At 40.0% G+C, this 10,420-nt stretch overlaps 1 non-coding gene across 1 annotated transcript; it reads left to right on the forward strand.

Annotated features, from left to right (window-relative positions):
- Positions 1 to 296: 296 nt before the first annotated feature.
- TRNAW-CCA (transfer RNA tryptophan (anticodon CCA)) lies at positions 297 to 369 on the forward strand. The gene has a single exon. It is a non-coding gene; the product is annotated as a tRNA-Trp (tRNA).
- Positions 370 to 10,420: the final 10,051 nt, after the last annotated feature.

Genomic DNA, 10,420 nt, shown 5'->3' on the forward strand with positions numbered 1-10,420 from the left:
CATTATGTCATTTCAAAATCCTCCCTTAACTATCAAGTTTTAGCCTGGCCATCTTCCCCGATCATCATAGGGTACCATCTGTGCCTAATTTGACTCAAGCCTGCTCTGCTCAGGACACACAGCCTCAGCTACATTTACCAGTCAGCGTACCCACCTCCTTTAGTGCCCATTGCATCTATGCAGGGGGGGACAAAAGGATTATTATGGGATCGTAATCATCTGTGTGCAATTTTTGAAACTTGTAAAGGACTATGGAATTTAAAGAATCTTTCATTCAGTAAATAAACATAGGGACTTCCCTGGTGGTCTAGTGGTTAAGACTCCATGCTCCCAGTGCAGGGGGCCCAGGTTTGATCCCTGGCCAGGGAACTAGATCCCACATGCCACAACGAAAAGCTCCCATGCCGGAACTAAAGATCCCACATGCTGCGATGACGATCCCACCTGCTGCAACTAAGACCCCATGCAGCCAAATAAAGAAATAAATATTTTTTAAAAAGAAGAAAGGAAGGAAGGGAGGGAGGGAGAGGGAAAGAAAGAAGGAAAGGAAGGAAGGAAGAGAAAAGAAAGAAAAGAAAAGAAAATGTTTTTTAAAAAAAGAAAAACTCTAAACAAAACAAAAAGAACAAGACTGGCCAAGAGCCAGATGCAGAGATATAATATTTTATGACACTTGTGACATTTTTCCTTGAATTAGAGTTATCTGCTTCTAGACTGTAAGCTACTTAAGAACAGGTTTTTACCTTAGTCATCTTTGTATGCCACACAGCACCTGGCATCTTGCCCAGTAGAGATGCTCTGTAACTATTTGTTATCGTTATTGAACATTCTTGCCTCTCTAAGCATTAAGACTGGCTGGGGCTTCCCTGGTGGCGCAGTGGTTGAGAGTCCGCCTGCCGATGCAGGGGACACGGGTTCGTGTCCCGGTCCGGGAGGATCCCACGTGCCGCGGAGCAGCTGGGTCCGTGAGCCATGGCCGCTGAGCCTGCGCGTCCGGAGCCGGTGCTGTGCTCCGCAGCTGGAGAGGCCATAACAGTGAGAGGCCCGCGTACCGCAAAAAAAGACTGGCTGAGGTATTGGAAGCTCGCTGAAAGGAGACTTGTACTTTCCCAGAGCCTCATTGCTTAAGAATGGGAATAAAGAAATTCAAACTTCCATTAGAAATTCAGCTCCCAGACCTACCCATCCCTGACTGTGTGAGCAGAATTCCACAGGCAGGACTGAGAGTTTTAAAATCCACCACTAACCCTTAGAATCTTAGCCTCAGTCATGGCTTCTTATTAATTTTAATTAAGAGATTAGAATTGGAAAATCTACCATCCCACAAACCATTGATCAGACAGCCTGTGGAAATGTCCATGACTTTTGTGGGATATGAAAGGCCAGGGGTAAATTCTCATAGGAACAAAGGCCATGTTTTCTATAAATACCAGGAAGCAGAGAAGAAGCTCCTGAATTAGCAGGGTTTGGGTCCTGGTTCTGACATTTACTAGTTGTGAGACTTTGGAGAAACTACCTAATTTTTCTGTGCCTCAACTTATAGAGTTTTGGCTAACTTTGCTAAGTTATAGAGTTCCTGTGAGGATTTAGTGAGAAAATTAACAACAAGCACTTAGAAGAATGCCTGTAACATCATAGTGCATAATATTAGATCCTATGCACTTATCAGAAAAACAGTAACACATTGACTCTGCTCTGACTGAATTCCTCTAATTGTTGGGGAAATATCCAAACACTAACTTTCCTAAAATAAATTCCTCTTCAAACTGTACTATCCACCATGAACTGCTTCAAAGCTGTTACGTCTTGCTAACCATGAGAGTTTATGCATCTTGCTCAGGAAACACATGGGACATGCAATATCGCTCCTCTAATCCAAACTGGCCCCAAATTCTGTCTAACCAAAAAGATCTGCCTTCCTGTGGAGACTAAACTGGCCTCGGTAAATCCTAGCTGACCTTTCTCTTACCAGTTAGACAATGTAGCATGTCAGCCGTGTTGTTTTACATATTCTCTCTGTCAAATCACGTGTGTTAATCTTGTCTCTACAATTTTGCCTTTAGCTCCCTAGCAACATACTTTACAGTAATGTCACCTTTGCTTTCAAGATGTGACACAGGCCCAGAGACATTGTCTGCCTGAAGACACAGAGCTCAGCCCAATGTACTTACTACTTGAGAGCAATAACATGCCCTCTAGTTCATCTGAGGTTTTCCAGTGCCTAGCACGATGCTGAGTGCATTATCAGTGCTCATTTAATATGCATTTCTTTTTTTTTAATTTTTATTTTCGGCTGTGTTGGGTCTTCATTGCAGCGCACAGTCTTTCTCTAGTTGCGGCGAGCGGGGGCTACTCTTCGTTGTGGTGCGCGGGCTTCTCACTGCAGTAGCTTCTCTTGTTGTGGAGCATGGGCGCTAGGCGTGTGGACTTCAGTAGTTGCAGCACGCGGGCTCAGGAGTTGCAGCACGCAGGCTCTAGGGCACCAGGGCTTCAGTAGTTGTGGTGCGCGGGCTCAGTAGTTGTGGCTCGTGGGCTCTAGAGTGCGGGCTTAGTAGTTGTGGTGCACAGGCTTAGTTGCTCCGTGGCATGCGGAATCTTCCCAGGCCAGGGCTTGAACCCATGTCCCCTGAGTTGGCAGGCGGCTTCTTAACCACTGCGCCACCAGGGAAGTCCCAATATGTATTTCTTGATAAAAAATGTCATTCAAGCTTTCACTGCACCTTCCCAATGAGTACCTCCTAAGTAAGCAAGGAAATAAGGCCCTTTTCTGGCAATGGTCTGACTGATGTTGAGACAGTACAGGAACATTGCCATGACACCTTAAGGAAAAGTGGAAATCATCCAAATTAGAATAAATCCTTAGAATTTTTCCTGAGAATCCCAGATGTTCCAAGTCCAACTTGTCCTCGGGTCATCTTTGCAACTATAGAGGGGGCTTCAGACAGATACCAGGTCAGAGCTTGGGTCTTGGATTCTCATTTCAGATCATCAGAAGCCCCCACCTGTCTTAGAAATAATTTGGTCTTCCAAAGTTCCCCTACATGGGGATAGAACAGACCATCTGTAACTAGCCTGCATCAGAGGGAATCTTCCAGACTTATCCTAATGTGTACACAGGTGACAGAGCCAGAACTGGGCAGCTAAGGAGGCCATGGAGCAAAAAAAAAAAGCATGGTCTAAAGTCTAGGTAGGTTAGATTGTCTTCCTAGTCCTGCTACTACCTTGCTTATGGAACTTGGGAAATCACTTTACTTCCCAGAGCTTCAGTTCCCTCATTTGTAAATTGGAGAGTTAGGCCTAGTTGATTCCCAAGGTCTATTCCAAGTCTAACAATCATAAACTAGTCTTAGAGGTAAAACAATGAGTTCTCATCGAATGTTGACTCTGTGTCATCCTTCACTACTTTCTTTGCCGCAAATTCCTTCCAGGTCTCTGTAATATAGAACTTTTCATTTGCCTGACCACACGCTTATTTCACCACTAGTTGAAACTGCTGCCTGTTAAAAAGAAAACTGTAACATTTTAAACACAAGTACCTTAATATTTCTAATTTTATTTCTGATTAAAAAGTGTAATGTAGGATCATACCAATAAAATGACAAATATAAAGAATGCAAAACATCCCATAACTCAGAGGTAGATACTGGTAACATCCATATATGTTTCTGTCCAATAATTTCTCTAAGGGTATATGTATACCTATAGATAATAGAGATTATATTGTGTATGACATTTCCTACAGAATTTCTACTCAATACTGTATTGTGAAAATTTTTTCCATGTTTAAGATATTTTTCTGTCTGTCCTAAAGTCTGAGTAATATTTCAACAAACAAATGCATCAGCATTTATCCAACTGATTCATTTTGTCTGGAACATTTGGTATGAGAAAGGGCTATCTTGATCTGGCAACAAAAGAAAGTCTTTGACAAAGGGCACCCGGAGTTTCAGGACACTTTTTCCCACTACCAGAGAATGATACAGCCAGCACCTGGTAAGGGAACTTCAAGCCATTGGCCTCTTCTTGGGTTTATATGCTTAAACATTGCACTGTTCACACTTAAGCAGTCATGTTCTGATCATAGGGGGCCCTCTGCTGTCCCCTTTCTTTCCACAACACATTAGACCCTAGTGACAATGAAAGTAACATGAAAGAGAACAAGAGATCTCAGTTTTCAGGAGGTCAAAGTATAGTTTCCAGCCTATAAAGCTCACTCTGCATCTGATGGTCAGAATTAGAAAATACCCAACACAGAAGGAGAAATATATATATGAATTAATTAGCTTCCTCTCCCATCTCATGCTGAAATTTTTATGTTGATGATCTTACACTGGTTTATGCCTTGTTGCATGGAAATGTACAGACCTAGTGATTTGATTTGCTGTGGTTTGTCTTCATAATGTTTTCCTTGATGAGGATTTTCCAGCAAATGAAGAAAGCCACACATTATATGGGGAAAATTAGGTCACTGGCATGAGTTTTTCTTTCCCTGCCCTTCTATAATTTTCTTCCTCTTAATCATTTGTGAAAAAGAGTGTTTGCATTTCTGTTTGCACTGTTGATTTCTGGAATCCTCCTTTTAAATTCTTGAGAACTATGGCAAGAAATCTTCCCAAATGACATATGGAGATTCAGAGACAAAAGGAATTGGGGATTGGCTCAGGGTCACACTGTGCTTAAGCGGACAGTCAACACTGAGACTGGGGCTGGTGATTCTGAGTCTCATGGTCCAACAACATTCCCTGCTGCTGAGTCCACCTGGTCTTGCATTCTTTGGGATAAAATAAGGATAGGATTTCAACAAATAGTAAGAGGACAGTAACCGGTATAAAATCGGATAGGGTGAGTGTTCCTTAGGAAAAACCCTCCATATAGAAGTATAAAATTAGTGGAGAACTGTTCATCCTTAGGAAAGGAGAACCCCATTTGCATTCATCTACTAGATATTCATTATGTATTATGTGCAAGTTACCTTGCTAGGTACTATAGACAGAAGACACAAGGTAATTACAAGCTATAGTCCCTGCTACTTCCCTGTTAGAGTAGTGGTTAGGAATCCGCCTGCCAATGCAGGGGACACAGGTTTGAGCCCTGGTCCAGGAAGATCCCACATGCCACAGAGCAACTAAGCCCATGTGCCACAACTACTGAGCCTGCGCTCTAGAGCCTGCACGCTGCAACCACTGAGCCCACGCACCGCAACTACTGAAGCCCACGCACCTAGAGCCCGTGCTCCACAACCAAAGAAGCCACTGCAATGAGAAGCCCGTGCACCGCAATGAGGAGTAGCTCCCTCTTGCCGCAACCAGAGAAAGCCTGTGTGCAGCAACAAAGACGCAACACAGCCAAAAAATAAAAAATAAAAGATATAGTCCCTGCTTAAAAACAAACTAGTTAGGTAGCTATGCCATTTATAAAGCTTTTAGAAAAGAGCCTGTAATTAATATGTAATTAATATGTAATTAATGTGTACATGATAATAGTAATTAATATGTACATGTAATTAATATAATTAATAATAGTAATTAATAGTAATTAATATGTACACGATTGATCAAAGTATACAATAACAATGCTAGTTAAAACATATTTAGCCCTTGCTATTTGCCAAACACTTCGCAGCAATCTCTTTTAATGCTTATAACAAGCTTATGAAGAAGGTAGTATTATGATCCTCAGTTTGCAAATGCGACCTAGAGACAATAAGCAACTAAATTTTTGTTCCAGATCATAGAACTAAGAAAACCAGGACTCCAACTAAATTGTCTGGCTCCAGAGCCTCTTAAACATAATACTGTATTCTACCCCCTCCCCCAGGTGATGCTCTCTGTGTGAGTGTATGAGACTGGACATTTAACATTCTAGAACAAAAAATTAGGCACGCCCCCACCACAAAGCCCCGCAATATCAATTATTTATATCATTGCACTATGTCTTCTGATTATTAGCAGTGTACAAAAGTGTTGCAATATCTGTTTTAGCTCTTTTCACTCACTATTATTTTATATAAATAGTTCCATACACTTAAATTTCACTAGCTTATACATCATATGTATGCCAGTAGCCATTAAATATAGAATCCTTGAGGCTTCCCTGGTGGCGCGGTGGTTGAGAGTCCGCCTGCCGATGCAGGGGACACGGGTTTGTGCCCCGGTCCGGGAAGATCCCACGTGCCACGGAGCGGCTGGGCCCATGAGCCATGGCCACTGAGCCTGCGCGTCCGGAGCCTGTGCTCCACAACGGGAGAGGCCACAACGGTGAGAGGCCCGCGTACCACCAAAAAAAAAAAAATATATATATATATATAGAATCTTTGTCTAGTTCATTATTGCTAGATATTTAGGTTACTACTTCATTTTCACTATGATGAGTAACCATATTGCCATAACAAGCTATAAACATATTCCTTTGGTTAATAATCCCATTATTGAGATTTTGCTCAAACAAATTATTGGATCAAACACTATAAACAGTGTTGTGATCCCTAACCCATACCAGGTTGCCCTCCAGAAGGACTGGCCAGTTTACAAAGCCAGGAGAAACGTGTTGGTGCATCCCTTAGTCCCTAATCCTGCCAATGCTTAAAAAAAGAATCACTGGGTTAGTTTTGCTAATTTAACAAATACAGTAGAACCTCACGCTGTTCCAGTTTGAATTTCTTCATTATTAGGGGAACTAAGATTGTTCCATAATTTCCTACCTATACTTTTCTATGTGTAGAATATTTGTTTTACCCTTTGTCTTTCTTACATATTAAGGAAATACTTTTTTAAAAAACCATAAGGAACAGTGTATAAATATTAATCCTCTAAATAACTGAGAAATTCTCATATTCAGTTTCACTTGATTAATATTTTTGAATTACCTCAACTCCACACAGATACCATCATAGGACCCTAAGACATTATAAAATAAAAATAACAGTAATTGTCTAAAAAGTTGGAGATGGTGCCAAGTAATAGCAGATATCTGACAGTACTGTATAGAAATATGATTCTATAAATGGAAATACCACTTTTCCAATTACTCAGTGATGCTCAGCTATTTTGTTTTCTTTAAGTTTCAGGCTCCTGTGAGAGTCTGACAAAAACCTACGGGTCATCTCCATGAAAGATACCCGTATGCATACATTTGGCACAAGGTCTCATAGATTTCCATGGGTCCCCGGTTAATGCTTCCTGTTACATCAGTGTTATCTCTATCATTTTTTTCTTCTAAATGTTTCTCCTAATTATCCTCTTCTCTACATCCCATAGCTGATAGCCTTGGTCTGTATCTGAGTTTACAGAGATGAACAGCACGAGAAAAATATATAAATGGACACTTACCGTTGCTCTCATTACAGCGATGAGATCCGTGATGGAGAGGCCAGCGTGCTGTGGAGGTGTGCTGGAGGAGAGCTATCACTCTAGTTTGAGTCATCACTGCTCACCCCAGACAATTACAACGCTTCCTAACTTTTCTCAATCTCTCCTTTGCCTTCTGCCCCAATTCACTTTTTGCTTAGCAGAACAAGATGTCTTTTTAAAGCCTAACCAGATCACATTATCTCTTCGTAAAACTCTCTAATCACACTAAGAATAAAATTCAAACCCCTATCCACAGCTTCCAAGGCTCTATCTGACCTGGCCCAGTCCTCGCTCCTATGGTTCTCTGCTAAACTGAATCCATTCTAGCCCTGCTTTCCTTTTGCCTCAGGACTTTTCCACTTTTCTCTCTACCTGAATCACATGTCTCCTGGAGCTTCCATGACTTTCTTTTTCTCTTCATTTAGATCTCAGATGGCTGAAAGGTGCATTCCCTGACCACACTATCTAAAATCTTCTCTCCACCTGGATCATTCTTTTACCATTCACTCTGTTTTATAATTTTTCATCCCATTTGTCACTACCAGGCACTTTATTAATAAACCATTTGTTTTCTGACTTTTCCACTCTTATAAGCACCATGAGGACAAGGACTTTGTTTAGGTATTGGTGTATATCTAGGACTCACAAGAGTACCCAGTACACATAATAAGTTGCTCCAATATTTATTAAATAAATGTTGGGACTAATACTTTGTTTATACACTACAGACCATAACTGATACCTGCTCACAGAGTAAAAAGTTAAAGAAAACGTTTTAAAAAGTAAAAATCTTGAAATACTCGTAAAACAAAAAGATAAAAGGCGTAGTGATAGCTAACAGTCTGGTATTCATATCTGAAACTTACCTACTATTGGAAAAATTAGCATGAGAAGACCAGATCTGAAATTTTTATAGAAAAGAAAGCTATCATACATTGTATTTGAAAAAAACTCAGTGCAAACACATATTAAAGGATTAAAGTGATATAGAAAGGTTATTAAGTTAAAAGTAGAATTCACTCTCATATTCATATTCATACATATATACATATATATACTTAAAATGTATACAAATTAATCTATTCTACATACTATTTTGCAATTGCTTTTAAATTGCTTTTTTTAAAATTGCAATTCCTTTAGAAAACTTATCTTGGAGGATTTTAAAAATTACATCACTTAAGGCTAAACTAATTCTTCAAAGGTTGAGGAATACATTTGACTAGATAGGCCATAACTTATGAATAGGCATTTAATTTAGATTATTTCTACAGTTTTGCTATTTCAAAAATGTTTCAATAAATATCTCTGTATATATACATGTATAAATACAGGTTAATATAGATCATATATATTATATATAATATATAATGTGATATCTAATGCATCATATATAATTGAACATATTTGCCAGATATATACATATATGTATATATGTAATTTTCCTGAGGATAAAGCAAGTTCCTAGGAATAAAATATTTGAAACTGATACCATCAAATTGCTCTTCTAGACACCAGTTATGCTTTTAGCAATAACATTTGAAAATTCTTGTTTTCTTATACTCTTGACCACTTTTTTTTGGGGGGGGGTGAAGTACAAAAGGGTAACTTTATTGCTTTACCAGGCAAAGGAGGACACAGCAGGTTCCTGCCTCGAAAAACTATGTGTCCCTACTCTTGACAAATTTGGACATTAGTTAAAAATTATAGTCAATCCCATGAATTAAAACAAAATGGTACCTCATATTATTTCGCCTTTTAAAAAGAAATTATAAGACATACTAAATGATGCTAAATCTCACTCAAAATTAAGGAGTACTTGCTTCAGTGGTTTGGTTCAAAAGGGCTATGGGTCTATATACCAAAGGGCATGGAGATGAGATGCCCCTAAAGTAGAGTTTAAATAACTAAGTAATGATCACTTCATTTGTAATATGACACCATCATATACAGTTCAACCCCTACAATTTTCACCTATGTAAAAAAGCTTATTGTTTTCCATTAAGCATATATCTTCCCATTATATCACAATGGTCTTCTAATGGCTAAATAAAATGGATACTTGTGGTACTCCTATTACTTCCCTTCTCGTCAGTTTTTGGCATTAGCAGTACAGTAATCCCTCCTTAAGATTTTCTCTTCTTTTTGCTTCTAGAACATGTGCTCTGCGTTCTCTCCAACTCTAATGTCACTCCAAGTTTGATTTGATTACAAGTACTCTTCCTTGGTACATCCCCTCACCTTAGTGATCTCTTAAAAGTTGGCCTTTAGTATCTTCCACAATACATCACACACTCTCTGGCTTATCTCTTCTATTTTCATATTACTAACATGGTGATAAGTTATAAATTTTGATCTTGACTTAGCCCAGATAGCTTCTCCTGGGATAGTTACCTATTTAGTCGAATAGAAATCTCATCCTGAATATTCCACAGGAAACTTAACAGGTCCCCAGACAATTAGATTTTCTCTTTTCCTCCTCTACCACCAGCAAAATTCCTCACTTCCTTCTCTGTGTTCTACCTGGTAAACAACAACACAATCAACCAATCACTCAGGACCCAAGCCTGGATTGACACCTTCCACAGCCAGCTAATCGTTCTTGCATCGGTTCTACCCCTTAAATAGTTTTCATATACATCCCACTTTGTCTTTCACACCACTACCACCACCCTAAAACACTCCAGTATATGTTTTGTGAATGGACACATGAGTGAATGTATTGGAAAGGAAGATGATAAAGTGAGAGAAATGATGGCACACGGTTCCCCATGTTAATATCCACTAAAAGAGGTTTTAGATTCTGTTTTTCGAAGTGTTTTTTTTAGAACTTGAGTTCTCTTCATTCAATGTCATGAAATGCCGTTGACGTTTTCTTGCACGAAGTTGCCTTTCTTCCCTCTCTCCCCTTTCTTCTCCTCCTCCCTTAACTCTTGCCTTTCTCTGGATCCCTCTCCCTGGCCCGGCGTCCTCCTGCCAGCACGCTGGTCAGCTCCTCTCGCGGAGGGCGCGGGTTTAGCCCCGCCCACGCGGAGCCCAAGTCACGAGGCCACGGGCCGGGTGCAGCTCAG

This window comes from Kogia breviceps, chromosome 8, assembly GCF_026419965.1.
Source record: "Kogia breviceps isolate mKogBre1 chromosome 8, mKogBre1 haplotype 1, whole genome shotgun sequence".
NCBI lineage: Eukaryota > Metazoa > Chordata > Mammalia > Artiodactyla > Physeteridae > Kogia > Kogia breviceps.